The sequence below is a fragment of the Bubalus kerabau genome, chromosome X (genome assembly GCF_029407905.1).
Source record: "Bubalus kerabau isolate K-KA32 ecotype Philippines breed swamp buffalo chromosome X, PCC_UOA_SB_1v2, whole genome shotgun sequence".
Taxonomy (NCBI): Eukaryota; Metazoa; Chordata; class Mammalia; order Artiodactyla; family Bovidae; genus Bubalus; species Bubalus kerabau.
In genome coordinates, this window is record NC_073647.1 from 119,982,679 (window position 1) to 120,004,598 (window position 21,920).

The 21,920-nt window shown below is 46.0% G+C and overlaps 1 long non-coding RNA gene across 1 annotated transcript; it reads left to right on the plus strand.

Annotated features, from left to right (window-relative positions):
• Window positions 1-420: 420 nt before the first annotated feature.
• LOC129639118 (uncharacterized) lies at window positions 421-5,298 on the plus strand. Its single transcript, XR_008708196.1, has 4 exons — window positions 421-562; window positions 3,553-3,666; window positions 3,841-3,973; window positions 4,374-5,298. It is a non-coding gene; the product is annotated as an uncharacterized LOC129639118 (long non-coding RNA).
• Window positions 5,299-21,920: the final 16,622 nt, after the last annotated feature.

Below are 21,920 nucleotides of genomic sequence, written 5' to 3' on the forward strand. Positions count from 1 at the left end.
TAGCCAAAGAGATCAGGGCTTCTCCTGATGGCTGTGGGACTGCAGTGGGCCTAAAAGTCTGGGGCCTTTGTCTTCTGCTCAACACTGGGCCAAGAGGTATCAGTCATGGCCAGGTGCAAGAGAACTTTCTCCACTCATCTCTATGCCAGAAAGTCTCCAAAGTGGGAGCTCACACACCCTAGTGATACACAACACCATTCTTTGAGGGGTGGTGTTAATGGGTTGAACTGTGTCCCCCACCCCACCCCTCCGAAAATTCACATGTTGAACTCCTAATCTCCAGAACCTCTGAATGTCATCTTATTAGGAGACAGGCTCTTTAAAGAGGTAATCAAGTTAAACTAAGGTCTCTAGGGTGGGTCCTAAAAAAATATGACTAGTGTCCTTCAAAAGAGGGGAAATTTGGACACAGATACACAGAGAAGGAAGATGATGTGAAGAAACACAGGAGAAAGACAAACCAAGGGGAGTGGCCTGGCACAGATCCTTCCCTTGCAGCCTTCAGAAGGAACCAGCCCTGCCCACACCTTGATCTTGGACTTCTAGCCTCCAGAACTATGAGGTAATACATCTCTGTTGTTTAAGCCCCCGTGTCTATGGTACCTTGTTACGGCAGCCCAAGCAAACAAACACAGATAGGAAGAAGATACCAGAACTTGAGAATTTCTATTTATATCACTGTGGTGCTTTGATCCTAATTCATTACTCATGTGGAATAGCATTAATAATATTTGCCATTGTCACACTGCAGTGCCTCCCACTGTGGGAGAGAATATATTCTGCCCCACGGAAGAGAATATATCTCTTGCACCCCACGCCAGTGACGTTGGACTTGACCAAAGGCACATTAGTGGACGTGGCTTGTGAGCAGGACTCTAAATGTGTCCTGTGGTGTGTGGATTGCCCTCTTGAGCTTCTGCTGTCACTAAGAGAACAGGTCCTAGGTGGCTGTGGTCACATCAGCCTGGGCTCCAGATCAGCACAAAATCTGAAGGCCCGAACCAAGCCGGGCCAACCTGCAGCCTGAAAACACCCAGTACAGCCAAGATCCATCAAACCCCCAACAGCCCCGCTAGACCAGGAGCAAGAAAAAAACAGAAATGCCTACTGTTATCAGCCACTGAGTTTTAGAGTGTTTGTTCTGCAGCAGAATTGTAGCAAGACTTGACTGTTATACTGAACATTATGCAACATGCAGATTGATCATGGGGCCTTACTAGAGCTGAATGTCACTGCTCAGCCTCCAGTGTGACAGGCAAGGAATGCCAAGGGAAGAGTGACAGTCCCCAAACTTGGCCAGCATGCTTTTTCACCTCAGTAAGTGGCCTCTTATGAATGCCATGTCGAATGGATTTACAGATTCTATGATCTCGCTCTAACTAAACTAATCATCACAAAATGGGCAAGGGGCTTGAAATGGCTCCTCTAAAGAAACTGTGGCTTGCCGATAAAACTGTGAAAGCAGGAATCAGCTAGGAAGGAACTAGCCAGCTACTGGTTCCAGAGCCCTGCCAGCCCCATTTGGAGGAAACATCAGGATCTCCATCAGAGTTGACAGGCGTATGTATTAAGTCACTTCAGTCGTGTCCAAGTCTGTGCAACCCTATGGACTGTAACCCACCAGGCTCCTCTGTCCATAGGATTCTTCAGGCAAGAATACTGGAGTGGGTTGCCATGCCTTCTCCAGGGGACCTTCCTGACCCAGGGATCAAACCCGCGTCTCTTAGGTCACCTGCATTGGCAGGCGGGTTATTTAGCACTAGCGCCACTGGAGTACATTTTTAAAATTTCAACCTTCAGGGACTTCCCTGGCGGTCCAGTGATTAAGACTCTGTGCTTCCACTGCAGGGGGTGGAGGTTCTATTCCTGATCGGGGAACTAAGATCCCACATGCCAATTGATGTGGTCAAATTTTTAAAAAAGAAAATTCAAGCTTCAGAAGAGCATTTGAGATGCAGATTTTCAACCTCTATTGTTAAGAGTGGGTCTCGGATGGGCCTTGAAACATGTAAAATATCATGTATGAAACGAGTTGCCAGTCCAGGTTCGATGCACGATACTGGATGCTTGGGGCTGGTGCACTGGGACGACCCAGAGGGATGGAATGGGGAGGGAGGAGGGAGGGGGGTTCTGGATGGGGAACACATGTATACCTGTGGCGGATTCATTTTGATATTTGGCAAAACTAATACAGTTATGTAAAGTTTAAAAATAAAATAAAATTCAAATACAAAAAAAAAAAAAAGAGTGGGTCTCATACACATATATACGGCTTTATGCTCTTAGCAGAAAACATTAGCACGTGAATGTCATTTGTAAATAAATATAGTCCAAATGTGCAAAAAATGTTTCACTACTCAGCTTGAGGCCACTTGAAAGTCACTTGAGGGCTTCCCTGCTGGTATAGTGATTAAGAATCCGCCTGCCAATGCAGGAGACACAGGTTCAATCCCTGATCCGGAAACATCCCACATGCCACAGGGCAACTAAGCCCGTGTGCCACAACTACTGAGCCTGAGCTCTAGAGCCCAGGAGCCACAACTACTGAAGCCTGAGAGCCCTAGAACCTGTGCTCCACAACAAGAGAAGCCCCTGCCATGAGAAACCCGTGCACCGCAACGAGAGAGTAGCTCCTGCTCACCAGAACTACAGAAACCCCTTGATAGCAATGAAGACCCAGCACAACCAAAAATAAAGAACTAAGTAAATTAAATAAATAAATAAATGTTTCTTAAACAAACAAAGGCACTTGAATGTGAGTTTGGCCTATCAAACTGATTTATGAACTTGTTGGGCTAGTTCACTGTTTTTAGTGTTGACGAATTATTAGGGTGTTGTCTGTGAACACAGTAAAGACCCATCCCCTCAAAGTGTGGGACTTCCCAGTTGGCGCTAGTGGTAAAGAACCCACCTGCCAATGCAGGAGACATAAGAGACATGAGTTCGATCCCTGGGTCAGGAAGATCCCCTGGAGGAGGGCATGGCAACCCACCCCAGTATTCTTGCCTGGAGAACTCCACTCCATGGACAGAGGAGTTTGGTGGGCTACAGTCCATGGGGTCGCAAAGAGTTGGATGCAACTAAAGCGACTCAGCACACTCACACTTGAAGTCCAGTGTGAAGAACCCCCGGGCTCACCAGTATTGGGTGTGTTCACCCTGTTTCTAAAGCCTGGGGTAGAAACTGAGGTCACAGGAAAAGTGAGAACATACCTCCAGAGCAAGGAGCTGACGCGCTAGGCAGAGATTTTTCGGCCGAGATGGTGCCCAGGGGAGCCCTGCTTTGGGCCCAAAGGCTTCTCCCGGCTTCACAAAGTCCTGAAAGGGCCCAGCTCTGCTGCCCCGTCCTGACGCCAACAGTACCAATCTGGAGGTGGAGACAAGGAAACACACCTCACCCCCAACCAGACTTCATGCCCAACTCTGATTAAACTTCAGAGTTATCTAATAAAGCTGATCACTCCTTCCACTCCAGAAAACACCTTCCTCCCTGGAAGCCCTGTATCGACTTGTTTCTGTCTCCCCTATGAGGCTGACCCCACTGTGTCTTCAGGCGCTGTCAGCTACACTTCTGCGTGGCTGTGTCCCGTCTCAAAGATGTGTGCCAGGCAGCCCGAGCAGACGCACAGAGCCAGCACGCGGCCCACCCCACGGCCTCTTCTCCAAGGTGACAATGACACTCCCGTGACCACACTTCCGGTAGTGGGGTTGATACTCTCTTCCCTTGAACCTGATCCAAAATTCATGACTGCCCCAACCACCAGAATACAGAAGACGTGAAGACGTGTGACTTCTGAGACTAGGTCCTAAAAATGCATGCCCTCCTTCCCTGTTCCCTCAGGACACTCACCCTTAGAACCCTGCCAGCACGCTATGAGGAAGCCAAGAAGCCACAGGGAGAGACCAACAATCCAAGCTGAGGTCCCGAACGCAGTCAGCATCAACACTAGCTGTGAGATCGAGTGAGGTTTTGGGTGAGTCCAGTCCCCTAGCTGTTGAGTCACCCCTGTCCTTTGAGCCACCCCAGAGGACACTGTGTTGAGCAGAGACAAGCTGTCCCCCCTGGCTTTGCCCAGACTGTGGATATGTGAGCAAAATAAATGATGTGTCATTGTTTCAAGCCACTGATCTTGGGGTGGTTCATTATGCAGTGGTAGATGGAACAGTGCTGCACAGAACAAATGCATCCAGGAGACTGCCTGGGAGGAAATGGAGCCAAGTCAATATATAGGCTTGACCTGTTTGGGGGATTACTGCAGTGATTTCAGACAATCAAAGCAATGCAAACCTCTGGCATCAATGCGGCAAAACAGGCTGCCAGATGCGCGGTTCTCCGGAGATCACATCCACTTGACGATGCCTATTCATTTTCAGGCACTCTGAACGTCTTCCCAAGGAGAGATTTTTATTCACGTTGATCAAGCTCCGGACAGAGTTTAAAGAAGGCCTACGTACAGAAAGAAAGTGGTGGAATCGGGAGGTTGAGCTGGAGGCTAGAATAATTAAAGGTTAAACTCCAGGTTTGCATTTGGTATTTATAGAATTTTCCATGCTTGGTTGTGAGGGTTTTAAAACCAGGCTGAGCAGGGAAGCGCCTTTCAGCTCTTAAAGGAGGAAAAGGATTTTAACACAAGGAATCCAACCAGCCTCGTTCAAAGTTTTAAAATGCAGCATGCTTAAGCTGCTTTGTGGCTTCAAGGGATGCTGTTAAGGTGAACGGGGCTGGGGAAGGAGGCTCTGTGAACAAAACACAAAGGCAAACAAAACATTTTCTTTCCCTACCAGGCACCCAGGGCTGTCAGCAGTGGGTCCCTGGGTCCTCAAAAGCTTGTCCTGCCTGTGTTGCTCTCTGTGCTGCAGGAGTGTGAACGCGGCTTATAACACTGGGCACGAGCCAAGGGGAGGTGCGGGACAGCGGTGTTGCAGTGCATTGTGGGGGTTACCAAAGGATGCGCGCCAAGGATGCAGGTGGGGGACCAGCACCTGGCCCGCGCGGGCTCACTCACAGCTGTGCTCTGAGGCTGAATGCAGACTCCCCAGAACACACTTCTGCTTTGCTTCAAGCTTCTTCTCACCCTCTTTGTCCCCCTCCCATGTCCAGGATAGAACTTCAGAGAAATTCCTCTCTTTGTCTTTCAGCTTGTTGTTATCTGTGTGCAGGACATGGTTGTCTCTTTTCGTTTCCTGAAGCTTTGATGGGGCCTGGGTATGAAAGGTCAGAGGAGGCAAGGCCAGGGGTGTCTGTGCTATAAGCTCAAACTGCTTCTCCCAAGAGAGTTTTCCAAATGTGTCTTGCTCCAGACCTTCAAAGGATGCGGGATGCGAAGGCTTGTGAGAACTTGTCTAAGCTGGCACTGCATTGCTTTAGACTCTAAAGCAGCTATTGAGAAGGATGATTATAAAGAGTATGTAGCAACATGGAAAAAAGCAGGCGTGATATACCATTACACAAAATAGTAGAACTCTAAACTCTGCCCGAGGTACTGTCACGACTGTGCTAAAAGTGGATTAGGAGCAGGGACAAGGAACAGATGTGATTAACCCAGGTTCATGAAAGCATTATTCACAATAGGCAAAAGGTGGCTACAACCCGTGTCCATCAATGGATAAATGGATAAACAAAATGGGACTTCCCCGTTGGTCCAGTGGTTAAGAATTCACCATGCAAAGTAGGGGATGTAGGTTCTATCCCTGGTCAAGGAACTAAGATCTCACATGCCACATGGCATGGCCAAAAAACAAAAATGAATCAGAATTTATACAGGATTAATATATACACCTGGCTCAGTGGTAAAGAATCCCTCAACTAATGCAGGAGACGTGGGTTCAATCCCTGTGTGGCGAAGATCCCCTGGAGGAGCGCATGGCAACCCCCTCCAGTAATCTTGCCCGGAGAATCCCACAGACAGAGAAGCCTGGTGGGCTACAGTTCATGAGGTCAAGAAAGAGTCAGACATGACTTGGTGCCTAAACAACAACAACAACATATACACACTACTATATATAAAATATATAACCAACAAAGACCTACTGTATACAGAGAACTATACTCAATATTTTGTAATAACCTATAAGGGAAAAGAATTGGAAAAATCTGAAAAAGAATATATATATATATACACATACATACAGGAATCACTTTACTGTACACCTGAGACTAACGTGATATTGTAAGTCAACTACACTTCAATAAAAACAAAACAGGGGAATTCCCTTGTGGTCCAGTGGTTAGGACTCCATGCTTTCAAGGCTGAGGGCCTAGGTTCAGTCCTTGGATGGGGAGCTAAGGTCTCACAAGCTGTGTGGTGTGGCCAAAACAGACAAACAGAAGAAAACAGCCTGTCGATCAACTAAAGTTTCTTACTTGTTCTTAAGACTTGTAGGGCAAGATTGCACAGAGAAAAACCATAGGAAAGAGAAGTTGAGGAATGGGCTAAGACAGTGCTTGTTGCTTTTATGTGTCATGTATGAATATGTTAATAATAAAGAAGATATTCACATCATAATAATAAAGAAGATAAGAAATGAGCCCAGTATGTCCTTGCCAATCAATCACATATATATGTTTAATGTGCAGTGTCCCTGCAGAAGGCCTAGGAGATGAGGCATGTCCTTTTGGAGGTCGCACCACTGGACTAACTTGTATGATGCTGGTGACGAGTGCATGAGGTCAGAAAGAGGCTGACGCACACAGAGAGGCTGCCTGAAGGGAGTGGGGGTACCTCAGCTGGACTCGGAGGGACGGTGGGGCATGCACAGGCCAAGGGGAGAGAGAGGTCCTTCTAGGGTGTGAGGAGATGGTCAGGGGGCACAAACGCCAGCGTCTGTGGTAAGGGGAAGGGAGGGAGAGCAGAGAGGTGTGCCAGTGAGTTGAAGGAGGCATAGTTAAAACACTCCCCTTGAGGGGACTTCCCCGGTGGTCCAGTGGTTAAGACTCAACGCTCCCAATGCAGGATGCCCAGGTTCGATGCCTGGTCAGGGAACTCGATCCCACATGCCACAACTTAAGATCTCACGTGCCACAATGAAGATTGAAGATCCCGTGTGATGCAACTAAGACCTGATGCAGTCAAATAAATAAATATTTCAAAAATCACACCTCTTGAGGGATAAACACTGCAGACAGTGGAGAGGCATGGTTGGCTCCTGAGCAACGGACAGAAGCCATGTTTTCAGGTGGTGATTGTGCCAGAATGACAGCAGGCCTTGGATCCTCTTTCCCTTTCATTCAGGGAGCCCAGAGAGGCCAAAACACAGCCAGACCCCCAGCCCTGGCATAGATTACGGTAGCAGCAGCAGGGAGCAATTTTGGAAACTCTGTTCTCTCATTGATGGTTTCTAGTTCCTTGTCCCCAAAGGGAACACTTTTAAAGGAAAACAGTGAAAAGTGAAAGAGTGAATGTTAGTCACTCAGTCATGTCAGACTCTTTTGCAACCCAATGAACTGTAGCCCACCAGGCTCCACTGTCTATGGAATTCTCCAGGCAAGAATACTGGAGTGGATTGTCATTCCCTTCTCCAGGGGATCTTCCCCACCCAGGGATCGAACCTGGGGCTCCCACATTGCAGGTAGATTCTTTACCGTCTGAGCTGCCAAAAATGGTATGTCTGGTTAATGGGGTTTTCAAAAGGCAGTCACCTCTGAGTATAAAGAGTGGGAAAGGAGAAAATAGCCAAAGAGTTTTCAAAGCTGCAAAGCAGGAGGTTGTTTGGTTATTAACTCAGAGCAGGGCTGAGAAAGCGGAATTTCAAACTGGTCATGGGGAAAGTTGTGACCTGAATGGTATGGCAGAACATCCCCCCCGCCCCCCGCAAAGACTCACAAGTGCCAATTCCAGGTACTTCTGGAAGAGGAAGTGAAAGTGGGACTAAGAATAGGACGATCCACTGAAAGTCCATTTAAGAACTCAGATGTTCAGATGCCTTCCCCTGCTCTGTGAACCGAAGTGGCTCTCCCTTCGCTTCCTCACTCCCCCATCTCAGATAGAAGACTGCACTTTTACTTATTATCTGGAGAGGGTTTCAAAAAGTGTCTTTGCATCGAAAACAAACTTATGGTTAACAAACATGAAAGAGTGGGGCGAGGGGATAAATTAAGAGTTTGAGATTAACAGATATACATTACTATATATAAAATAGACACACAACAAGGACTTACTGTATAGCACAGGGAATTATATTCAATATCTTGAGATAACGTATTATGGGAAAGAATCACAATATATATAAAACTGAATTACTTAGCTGTACACATGAAACTAACACAACATTGTAAACCAATTATACTTTAATAAAAAAACTAAAAATGTCTTTGGGAGAGATACAAAGCGTAGTTAAAAGTAGGATGCCCACTTGAAAACAGGAAGATTTGATATATATTTTTTTAATGAACACTGTATCCCCAGCCAAACTTCCCTGTGCTCTCAACTCCCAGAAACTTGACATTCAGGCTTGGACTCTCTAGGAAGGAGATTGAATACTGACATCAGAGATTTGCCAATTAAAAGGCTTACCCAGATCACCATAGAATGGTGGTTCTCAAACATTAGCCTATATCAGAATCCCCCGGAGGGTCTGTTAAAACACAGGGTTTCAAATCCAATAAATCTGGAGTGGGGTCTAAGAATGTACATTTCTTAGAAGTTCCCAGGTGATGCTGCTGCTGAAGGTCCAGGAACCACACTTGGAAGACTGCTACTCTAGAGCAGCAGGATTGGAATATAAAGTTGGGAACATTTCCAGAAAATAAAGATGAGAGATATTAAAAACAGTTTTTAAATGATTACTCCAAGAGTCCAAACAAAAGGAGATTTAGAAAGAATAGGGAGACAGAGGGGAAGAAAACATCAAATAAATAATTCAAGAAAATTTTCCATACCTAAGGGACACAAGCTTATAGATGGAAGGGATCACAGAAGTATCTAACACAATGGGTGAAAATCAACTCACACAAATACATAACATCATGAATTTCAGGACCTTGGGGACAAAGACCCTTAAAACTTCTAAAGAAAAAATAAATATTATATACAAAGGATTGAGAATCCTTCTGGCTTTGGATTTCTTAATAGCAACTCTGAAATTTGCAAGAAAACAGAAAAACGCCTTTCAAAATTCCAAGGGAAAATAATTCAACTTAGAATTCTGTATCCAGGGACTTCCCTGGTGATCCAGCAGTTAAGAATCCATCTCACAATGTGGGGGATGCGGGTTCCATCCCTGATTGAGGAACTAAGATCCCACTTGCTGCAAAGCAACTAAGCCCTTGCACCACAACTAGAGAGTCTGAGAGACGAAACAAAAGATCCTGCATGATGCAGTGAAGATCCCACATGCTGCAACTAAGACCTGATGCAGCCAAATAAATAAATTTTTTGAAAAGAATTCTATGTGAGCACAGGAAAAAACTTCTGTGACATACAAGGTCTCATAGAATTGCTGCCTGTGCATTCTTGCTCAGAAAGCAGCTGGAGGAGATGGTCCACCGAAATGTTGGAAAACATCTAGAAAGGGGAAAACGCAGAATCTAGGAAACTGGAGATGCAACCCGAGATGGAGTCAGAAGGAATTTCTATGATGATGAAGGCAACCTCAGGGTGACGGCTGAGGCCTAAGCATAAGGAGCAACCAGCCTACACAGAAGCTGCTCAGAAGCCTCCTGATAAGCCAAGAAGAGGGACTTGAGGTGTTTGGATACGGTGAGAAATCTAGTAAGTTGAGAAAGAGTTTGGGTTGCAGTAGCCTTCTTAGAGGAGAAGGCAATGGCAATGCACTCCAGTACTTTTGCCTGGAAAATCCCATGGACGGAGGAGCCTGGTAGGCTGCAGTCCATGAGGTCGCAAAGAGTCGGACACGACTGAGCGACTTTACTTTCACTTTTCACTTTCATGCATTGGAGAAGGAAATGGCAACCCACTCCAGTGTACTTGCCTGGAGAATCCCAGGGATGGGGGAGCCTGGTGGGCTGCCGTCCTTGGGGTCGCACAGAGTCGGACACAACTGAAGTGACTTAGCTTAGCAGCCTTCTTAGAGCCGGAGAAGGCAATGGCACCCCACTCCAGTACTCTTGCCTGGAAAATCCCATGGACGGAGGAGCCTGGTAGGCTGCAGTCTGTGGGGTCGCTAAGAGTCGGACACGACTGAGTGACTTCACTTTCACTTTTCACTTTCATGCATTGGAGAAGGAAATGGCAACCCACTCCAGTGTACTTGCCTGGAGAATCCCAGGGATGGGGGAGCCTGGTGGGCTGCCGTCCTTGGGGTCGCACAGAGTCGGACACAACTGAAGTGACTTAGCTTAGCAGCCTTCTTAGAGCCGGAGAAGGCAATGGCACCCCACTCCAGTACTCTTGCCTGGAAAATCCCATGGACGGAGGAGCCTGGTAGGCTGCAGTCTGTGGGGTCGCTAAGAGTCGGACACGACTGAGTGACTTCACTTTCACTTTTCACTTTCATGCATTGGAGAAGGAAATGGCAACCCACTGCAGTGTTCTTGCCTGGAGAATCCCAGGGATGGGGAAGCCTGGTGGGCTGCCGTCTATGGGGCTGCACAGAGTCGAACACGACTGACGTGACTTAGCAGCAGCAGCAACCTTCTTAGAGCAGAGGCAGCCAGGAGGTGGTAATAAGGCTCAATAAGTACAGCCTGACTGAATTCCAATTTTCCACACAATGATGAAAAGTCCCTTCCTCCACCAACAGCCACATTCCCATGCATATTTGGGAAGGCAGAAATATCTAGGCTGATTTTATCATACTAAAGAGGGAAAAGAATCATCAAAGTTCAACCTCTCCATCATCAGACGACCTCAGAGTCTCCCCAGTATGAAATTCCAAATGTCTGGGTCTAGGCATGCTCATGCGTAGAAGGGAAACTGGTGACTGGAAACGTGCATTGTTTTTATTGAACAAGAACTTGCTTGCTGGGGTATAATTACATGACACAGGTTCCTTTTTCATTTTTTTATAGGGAAGCATTTTGCCGTTAGCTTGGAGTACGGCATGATATGTTTTATGGCCAGGGATTTTTTTCACTGTGTAATATTCCTCTCAGTGGTTTCTTTAAAGTCAAAATGACACCAAACGAGAGCAGTTTGTCTTCTCACCCTAGCCCCGCCCCAGAGCTGTAGTGCTTGTGCCTAACAAACATCTCTTCGAGCAACAGAATACAAAAAAAAAAAAAAAAAAAAACTATAAAGGACTAAAAACTGCATGCATGCCCAGTTGGGGCAAATTAGGAACAAGATACAAAAAGAGCAAAAACCCCCTGCACAGAGCATCACCATGGGGGTGGGCAGACCACCAAGCCGCCCCTCCAGCAGACCCTTGGATCGGTCCCTACCTTCACCCCATTGGAGGGACCAGTTCACCCCTGCCTCAAGGAGCCAGCAAGGACACTTATTACTTGCTTTCGCTCCTTCGTGTGGCAGCATGAGTCCCAATAATTCAGCCTCACCTGAATTCCTCGTCTGGCCTCTTCTCAATTTCTATTGATTTAAAGAGTCCGAGAACCTAGGTCAGTCACGACCTTACACATTTCACTTCAGTGGAACCGGTCACCTTTAGTGATTCGCATTAGGTATCACAGTCTCATTCTACAACTTTCATGGCATAAAATGTAGGACTAATCAGGATGGGAAAATATCTCAACAGGTTGAAATAAATAACAAGCCCTCTACCTATGACCTCGGAGAAGGCACTGGCGACCCGCTCCAGTACTCTTTCCTGGAAACTCCCATGGACGGAGGAGCCTGGTGGGCTGCAGTCCATGGAATCGCTAAGAATCGGACACGTCTGAGCGACTTCACTTTCACTTTTGACTTCCATGCATTGGAGAAGGAAATGGCAACCGACTCCAGTGTTCTTGCCTGGAGAATCCCAGGGACAGGGGAGCCTGGTGGGCTGCCATCTATGGGGTCGCACAGAGTCAGACACGACTGATGTCACTTAGCAGCAGCAGCTACCTATGACATAAGAAAAGGCACCAAAATATCCTGTCCCATCATTCCATGATACAACCAAGAGTAGTCCAAAGGAGACAAGACCCTGCGGACCAGGCTTTGGCCCTGCCCTGCTGCATGTCACTCATCCACGCATCCACCCACCATGATGAACAACTGCCCCAACACCCACTGTGAGCTCCTTTTGGGAGTCTGGCAGACCCTCTCCAACTTCCCCACTCCACCACCCCACGTCTCCTCTATCCAGACCAGGGGTCCCTTGCAGACTTGAGTCCATCACAAGCCAGTAGCACCCCTACCTGGCCCCAGTGCCCCCTACCCCCTACCCACTCACGCAGGTACCTTTCTCCCAGTACCCAGGACTGGCCACTGCCCACCTCCCCTGGCACTGTGGCCAAGGGAGGGTGAAAAATATAGATTATTCATCTTTGAATCTGAGCGCCTAGCACAATGTGGCATGAAACCATGCCTAATAAATACTTGTTGAACGAATGGGTGAATGACTTAAGGGGCTTTGGTAAATGCCACATGAGCACTTCCCTGGTGGTCCAGTGGTGAAGACTCTGAGCTTCCAATTTAAGGGGGGGGCCCAGGTTCAATCCCTGCTCAGGGAATTAGATCCCATGTGCCACACACAACTTCAAGAATTCACATGCCACAACTAAAAAGATCCCACGTGCTGCAACTAAGACCCAGTGCAGCCAAATAAATAAAAAAAAATTTAAAAAAGAAAAAAGATGTAAACGCCACATGAATTTCTTGTGTCATATGACTGCCCCCAAAATGCTAATACTAAAGGCTTAATGCTGTAGAGTTGAGGTCTTTGACACTCCACTGGGGTGCATTGACAGCTTTAATTTCTCTCACTTGTTTAGGATAAAGAAAATCTACAGAAAGTCATAATGTAAATATTAATGGAGATTAACTTCTTTTTATTTGTAGATTCGAATCAATGTGACTAGTCCCTATGTTTACTGTGCAGACCGACACTTAAGAATGCCTTTACCTGGCCAGTAGGACTGTGAATTGCGGTCATGGGTAGCATATTTTGATGCACTGCAGCTTACAGGTGCCTAGCGATGTGGATTTACTGATCATATGACCTAGTTTTAGCTTAACTCCCAAGTGAGCCATCGGGCTTAAAAAGATTCCTATAAAGAAACCATGTGTTAAAAATAATACTCATAATACAGGCACGCTGGAACAAGATGGAGGCTGAGCAGATGTTTCTTCTAGTATGAGCTCTTTGTCAGCCACATCATGTGGCAAAGACAGCCATAATCTAATCAGATCTGAGCTGAAGTCGGCCCTCAAGTTGAGATTATCAAGAGACAATTTGAAACATGAGTTTCCAATCACTGCCGTCTTAATGACAAGCCTGGCCTTGAGTGTCTATGGTATGTTGGGACTATCTGGTGACTGTCAGAAGCCTTCAGAACAGAGGTCTTTAACCATAAATAAATACATCGGATTACAAAGGAAACCAACGAGACTGAAATCATTATCAAATTATTAAAACAAATTTGTGCTATAGATATGTACATATACATACAGGCTTCTTTAGTAAATCATTAAGTAACAAGATCCGTGGCAGATCTAATGACTCTCATCATTTCAAGTGTTGATGAGCATATGTGATATCTTAAGATATCTGCTAATACTACTGAGATTTGTTGCCTACGTATATAATTGAAGGAAATGCTAAATTGCAGTCAGAGGCTAGTAAAAATGGAGATGTCATTTCTTTCCCATCCAATTCACGAACCCTGTGAATTCTATCCTTGAACCTCAGGTCAAGAGCCGCAGTCTAGAGCAAATTAAAGGCTATTGGCCCCATCTCGCACAACCTCGTTACCAGGTGTTCTGTTAACAATCGTTTGAAGAAAAAAATCATACCCAGCCTCCAACTGAATCAGAAATCAAACATCAAAACGTTTATGACAAGCAGGCACCAAAACCAGTTATGCAATCTGCTCTTGTAACTCAGTGAAGTGCCATGTCTCTGACCTGAAGCACACCAACAAGAATCTTGGTGAAAAGATATGCTGAATAGAGAAATTACAATATTTAAGTGGCAGGATTCAACTAACCCTCGGTTACAACAGGCACACTGTCCCCTTTTAAAGGTGGTAGGCCACAGGAGTAAACAGAGTCTGTGGTCTGGGAGGCCACATCCCAGGGTCTTCCCCTCAGGGCCTCTCAGATTCACAGATCCCGTTCAACAGCAGCAGAGGTCCTAGTGCAATATTTCTAGCCGATCCCCATATCTTGTTGTTTTCTTTGAAGTACAGTGTTGATTTACAATGTTGTGTAGTTTCAGGTGTACAGCACAGTGAATATGTATATATATATTTTTTCTTTTTCAGATTCTTTTCCCTTATTACAAACACTGAGTAGAGTTCCCTGTGCTATACTGTAGGTCCCTGTTGGTTATCTATTTTATTTATAGTAGTGTAGCCAATCCCCCCCACTCCAGTGCTCTTGCCTGAAAATCCCATGGACGGAGGAGCCTGGTGGGCTGCAGTCCGTGGGGTCGCGAAGAGTCGGACACGACTGAGCGACTTCACTTTCACTTTTCACTTTCCTGCATTGGAGAAGGAAATGGCAACCCACTCCATTGTTCTTGCCTGGAGAATCCCAGGGACGGGGGAGCCTATCCCAGAGGGAGAATCCCAGGGACGGGCGGCTGTCGTCTATGGGGTTGCACAGAGTCGGACACGACTGAAGCGACTTAGAAGCAGCAGCAGCCAATCCCCAAGTCTTGAAAACCACTTATTTTGTCAATAAAAATTTACTTCTAACATTTAAAAGTGCTCATTGGTGGACCCTCTGGTATAGATCTAGATAGCCAATGTGCTTGTAATAGGTATCGTTGGAGTGTGGATTTCTGATGCAGGTTTTTCAAATGCTAAGTAACCATCCCTGAGATATGTACCCCTCATTATTGTCTTTCAGATGTAAAGCCACCTCTTCTACAGTACAGATTAAAAACAAGCTATCTATACTGAAGTACTGTGTTATGGACTAAACTGTGTCCCCCTCTCCCCAAGGTTGAAACACCCAATGTGACTGTATTTAGAGATAAGGCCTTGAGGGAGATAATCAAAGTTAGAGGTTGTAAGGGTGGGACTTTAATCCTATAGGACTGGTGACCTCATAAGGAAAGTTTGGACATACACACACACAGGGAGAAAGGGGAATACATGTGAAGACACAGGGAGAATGCCATGTGAAGACAATTTCTGACTATTTATTACATCTCTTGATTCCTGAGGGTCAGGAATTCAGAACAGTCACAGTGGGGACAGCTTGGCTCTGCTCCATGATGTCTGGGGCTTTGGCTAAAAGATGTGAAGTGAGGGGCCTGGAAGATATACTTCCACGGTAGAGCAGTATCATGGCCAGCAAGGTGGTGGCAGGCTAGTTGACGTCTCACCATGTGAACCTCCCCACAATGCTTCTTGAATGTTCTTACAGCATGGCAGCTAGTGTCCCCCAGAGCAAGCTACACAAGAAAGCAAGGCGAAAGCTGCAATGTCCAGCATAGTAATTATAGACAACAATACTGTACGATAAGTTTCAAAGTTGCTAAGAGACTAGATCTTAAGTGGTCCCACCATAAAAAAAATTAAATGATAGGGCTTCCCTGGTAGCTCAGTGGTGAAGAGTCCCTCTGCCAATATAGGGGACATGGGTTCAATCCCTGATTCAGGTGGCTCCTACATGCCACGGAGCAAATGAGCCCGGGTGCCATAACTATTGAGCCTGTGCTCTAGAGCTCAGGAGCCACAACTACTGAAGCCCAAGTACCCTAGAACCCCTGCTCCACAATGAGAGAAGTCACTGGAACGAGCAGCCTGAACACCTTGACTAGAGAGTAATCTCTGCTTGCTGCAACTAGAGAAAGCCCACTCACGGCAACGAAGACCAAGCACAGCCAAAAATAAACAACTAAAATTATTGAAAAAGTGAAATGATAGTTATGGATTGTGATAGACGTGTTAGCTAACGCTATGATGGGAATCATATTGCAATATATAAATGTATTGTTGGCCAAAAAGTTCATTAAGCCAAATGAACCTTTTGAACAACCCAACATAAAACCAACATGTTGTATACCTTAAACTTACACAGTGTTACATGTCAATTATTTCTCAATATAAATGAATTCTTTTTTTTCCTTTGGCCACAACGCATGGCTTGCAGGATCTTAGTTTCCTGACCAAGGATTGAACCTGGACCACAGCAGTGAAAGCCCTGAGTCCTAACCACTGGACCACCAGGGAATTCCTAAATAAATTGCTTTTTTAAAGAAAGTTGCAATGCCTTTTATAAACAACCTCAAAAGACACATGCCAGCACATCCACAGAAGTCTACTGATCACAGTCGATTCCTAGCAGATTCACCCTGATTCAGTGTAGCAGGGGATTGTGCAAGGACAGGAATATCAGGTGTGGCTCACTGGGCCCATCTTGGAGACTGGCTACCACATCCCCCATCATCTCTACATGTGGATAATGATGCATACTAATGACGAGGAAAGTAGGTCAGACGTGGCTTCCCTATTCATGGTTTTTGAGAAAGATGCTAGTCAAGAAACACGATCTTAAAAGATTCAGGATGTCTTCCCTTCTCATATTCCTCCACTGGGGATCTGGTCTCATCATCATAACCATAATAATGATCATCATCTTTGTCACTGTTATCAGTTACTGAGCATTTAACTATGTGCCAGGCACTGTGTTAGGTGTTCTACAAACATGATCTCCTTTAGTCTTGTCTGTTGATCTCCTTTAGTCTTGTCTAAAATCTTGGAAAAGAAGGTGTGATTGGCCCCACTTTACAGATGAAGAAAAGTGAGATTCAAAAGGATAAGAAACTTCACACCTAGCTAGTCATGGAACCAGAATTTGAATATGGGCTCTCTTGGTCTTTGTTCTCTGTCACACTGCCTCCCTGTCTGTATTAGTCAGAGAAACAGAACCAAGAGGGTGTGTGTGTGTGTGTGTGTGTGTGTAGAAGGAGAGAGAGACAGAGACTTATTCTAAGGAATTGGCTCACATGATTAAGGAGACTGACAAGGCCCAAGATCTTTAATCAGCTGGAGACCCACAACAGCCAATGGTATAGTTCCAGTCTGAATGCCTTCAGGTTCAAAACCCAGGGAGACCCAGTGTTTTGCTCCGAGTTAAAAAACAGGAAAAAACAGATGTCCCAGCTGGAAGGCAGTCAGATAGGAGGAGTTTCCCCTTACCTCCAGGACGGTCAGCTTTTTGTTCTATTGGAACCTTCAACTGATTGGATAAGGCCCACCCACATAAGAGAGGGCAATCTGCTTTACTCAGTCCATCTATTCAAATGTTAATCTCATCCAAAAACACTCTCAAAGATATACCCCAAATAATATTTGCCCAAATATTTGGGTCCCCATGGCCCAGTCAAGCTCACACCTGCAATTAGCTTTCACACTGTCCCCCATGAACTCAACCTGTTTATCCTTGGACATTCTTAGCTTGTGGGACCATTTTTGCTCTTGCCTGGCCTAAATCTTATGCTTTAAAGAGTCCTGCCCTCACCCATACATAATTCATGTATTTTCATAATGTTATTGAAAATTTCTCCTCTTGATAATATCTCCTCTTACAATAGGGGGGGAAAATAGAAGAAAGACAAAAGGGGTATTAGGGTATCCTAGTTCTAAACACTTTTTCTTAATAGGTTTGGGGGAAAATCAATTGAAAATACCTTAATAGGAAAATACTTTAATAGTCTAGGACAGTTCTTAAATTATAAAGTACATCAGAATCATCCAAGGGCCTGTTAAAACACAGATGGCTGGACCCCACCTGCAGAATTTCTGATTCAGTAGGTCTAGGATAGGGCCTGGGAATTTGCATTTCTAACAAGTTTCCATGATACTAATTCTACTAGTCTAAGACTACATTTTGAGTAGGAAAATGCTAGGGGGAAAAGCCTGTCCATGACGTGACCAGAACTGATATGGCATTCAAGGACCTGTGTTTCTGCTATCTTGGTACACTTGACCATTTCAGACTACCTCACAGTCTCAGACGGCTGCATGAGCTCCAGCCATCAGGACTAGATTCTAAATAAATGTTAAAAGGAACAGAGAAAGACCACTCCTCTTAAGGATACTTCCCAGAAGTTCCATGCAAGACTTCTACTCACATTCCACTGACCAGAACGTAGTCGTATGCCACAACTCGCTGCAAAGGAAGCTGGGAAAATAATTTTTTTTTCTCCAGGAGGCTATGTGCCCAGCTAAAATTCTATTACTTTTAAATAGTGAAGAATGGGACTTCTCTGATTGTCCAGTGGTTGATAATCTGCCTCCCAATGCAGGGGAAATGGGTTTGATCCCTGGTTGGGGAACTTAGCCTGCACACCACAACTAGAGACCCATGTGCTACAACGAAAACCCAGCGTAGCCAAAAAAAAAAAAAAAAAAAAAAAAAAATATATATATATATATAGCTAGGGGAGTGGGGCAGAGGGAGAGCTAGTTAGGGACAATGAATGGCCTCTACCATGGGGATCCCTTCAGCTTACTTGGAACACAAAATTATTCTTTCCTTATGTCAGCATGTAACCTGGGCCTACTTTCCCTTCTGGGTCAGAGGCACAGTACATGCAGCTCAATAAATAGGATTTAGAACCTTGCAAAGCCTAGTGATTCAGGAATTACCAGTCTGGCCTATGTCACATGTGCTCCTTGCTAACTGCTGGAAGAATGAAGATGGAACTCCAAAGCTAGATTTGGGCATTCCCGTGTTTCCTCTCACTGGTTTGGTTAATTGGTTATCCTGTTAACTGGCAGAGGTTTTGGCTTCCTCTGGTTCACTTGCCTTCTGAAATCCAGTAAGAATCAGACGTCAGCAACTTTAGGGGGGAATGTCCTCCAGAGGAAAGACCTGGAACTCCAGCAATGCACATAATTAAACTTGCTCACTCAGTTCTAGAAAGGACATAGAATAAACAAGCTTTTCACAATCCCTGTAGCTGTGCCAGACGACAGAGGTTTTTTCTAAGACCCCTCCCCCCACCAAGTTCTGGGCCCCAAGGTGGAGGATGGGCCTGTGAGATCTCGGCTGCTAAGAGAAAAGGAGGCGTGGGAAAAAATGCCGCCAGAGTCAAAGCTCAAACAGACATTTTCTTCAATGCTTGACTCAGTGGTTTAATTTTTAATGTGGCTCTGGTTGATGAAACCGAGATCCAAAAAGAAACTACTGTTCCCTGATTAACCCTTCTAGCCACTGGGTGCCACTATTGATTTGTTCGGTTAACCAAACTGCCAAAAAAAAAAAAAAAAACTACTTTGGGGGGACGCGGGGGAGGCAGAATTCTCAGTATAGATTACTTTGGTAAAGCAGGAAGTGAAAACTGAACCCCAAAAAAAGTCTGTATGTGTGTGTATATATATATTCCCTTAGATGTATGTCATTTTTTTTTCTGACTTCCTCTCACCAGACAACATACTTTTATTACTTTTATTTCTCTGTAGTATCTCCTCCTTGATCTTATAATGAATTTCAGAGTAATGCTTTGAAGAACTGCTTCGAAAATTACATTACGTTTCCTAAAGTCCCTTACCACTCTTTAAAAAAAACCAAAAAAAACAAATATGTACAAACTCTACTGCTTCGTGATGTTTGCAATCATTTATACATGTCATCATCATTGACAACAAATGTTTATAAAGTGCCTACTATGAGCCTGGGCTGGTGAATAGAAAAATGAACAGGTTCCTGCCAGCAAAGGGTTATATTCTCTCTTTATCGGTGGAAATATGACATACAGTCAAGAATATAAAGGTAGGGATTTTCCTGGTGGTCTGGTGGTAAGGACTCTGCGCTTCCACTGCAGGGAGCCTGGGTTTGATCCCCTCTCTCCTTCTGTATCCTCAAGTAGACTTCATCTTCTTCCATGGCCAAGCCCCAATTTTTTTCTGATGTGCACCCTGTTGTGTGGTCAGGGAAGGGAATTTTTAAGGAGGTGAATTATGCTTGATCCAAGCCAACCATGATGGCCTGATATTCCTTACCAAAGACTGGTGGAGTACACCCTTGTGACCCAGTCCTAGACAATGGGTGGCTGTTGTTTAGTCACTAAGTTGTTTAGTCACTAAGTGTGTCCAACTCTCTGAGACCCCATGGACTGTAGCCCACCAGGCTCCTCTGTCCATGGGATTTCCCAGGCCAAGGATACTGGAGTGAGTTACATTTCCTTCTCCAGGGGATCTTCCCAAACCAGGGATCAAACCCACATCTCCTGCTTGGCAGGTGGATTCTTTGCCACTGAGCCACCTGGGAAGCAGAATCTAGACAAAGGGACTGGAAGTAAAACCCACCACCCACAGAGAAGGAGGTGTCAGTTTCTTTAAACTGAACCTGTGATGTCTTCGATTGCTTTGGTCATCTTTAGACCAGGAGAGTCATCACCTCCAACAAGCCGAGGATAGTGGAGTAGAGATGCTAGCCCCTCCCCACCCCTCAAAATGAACCTACCTCAGGAGTTCTCTTGTGAGACACAGTCGCATTTTGTGAAGTCATTTCCCTGTAGTTGAAGGCACCCCGTCTGGAGCAATGGCCATGGATGCTGGCTGTGTTGCATAGTTCACTGGGGTCCATCTGCCTATGAGGAAGACATCATCAAGCCCATGTCAGGGATGAAGCAATGGAATCTGAGAGGTTAATACCACATCCCACGTCACCCTGGTGGAACCCTATTTTAAACACAATCAGTTCCCAATAAAGGTTTGATGGGGTTCCTTTATGGCTCAGCTGGTAAAGGATCCGCTTGTAATGTGGGAGACCCGGGTTCGATCCCTGGGTTGGGAAGTTCCCTTGGAGAAGGGAAAGCCTACCCACTCCAGTATTCTGATCTGGAGAATTTCATGGACTGTATAGTCCATGGGGTTGCAAAGAGTCGGACACGACTGTGCAACTTTCACCAGTGGCCCAGCATGGGATGCAGCTGAGTGGCCGCAGGGCACAGCCATTTGGTGGCCAGGAAACACAACCCTGTGGGAGACACACCCTGTCCCAAACTTCAGACAATTCCTCCACCATCCAGCCTAAGCATCTTCCAACTCATCCCAAACAACAGTGTTCTGGGTTTCACTGAAAAGCCTCTAACCAAGCTCTTGGGTGAAGACTATCATTCGGACTGGGAAGTCCTTCCTAAGATCTGGCCTCAGTCTCCCCCATGGGAGTCCAGTTCGGGGATCCCCAGCTCCAGCACAAGACGGCCCTGTCCCGCTCCATCTCTTTAGCAGGAAGGAGAGACTGTGGCCTTGGATTCAGCACCCCGCCCTCCAGGCAGAGCCGTGACTGTGAAAAGAAATCTCTTTGAAGACAAAGACTGCCCTGCTCCCAGTGGCCGTCAGCAGCGAAAGTCCCGGAATCCCGGAGCTCCCTTTCCAGCGTCCTTCACGCTCCTTAGCCAAATGGAAACCCCGCTCGGCAAAGCGATGCTTCTGCCCTCCCTTCTTTTGTTCGGCGTCCATTACGGGACTGTGATGCTGGTTCAGCACGCACATTTCTCTCTGGCTAGCCACCCAGCTCCGAAGCTGGGACTTGAGGGCTGAGGGCTGTCCTTCACCTGGTGCCACACTGCAGCCCATCCCCACCAGCTTCCTGAGGGCGGGGTTCTAGGCAAGGAGAACTGCTCTCGAGATTGCTTAAGGCCCCTGGGGAAATGACAAGGAGAAATTAAATCTTCCATTGCTAATCTTCCTACGTGGCTGGATCAGAACTGTTGCCTGCAGGAGATCGTTGCCTGGCTCCCACGGGCGCACAGGGTCCCCCCACGCTGCCGATAGGCAGGGGGCCAGGTGGACCGAGCTCAGGAGGCCACACAGGGTGTGATTGTCACACACCTTGCCCTGGGTCCCGTGGCAGAATTCCCCACCATTAGGCCCCAGTCACTGATATGTGACCT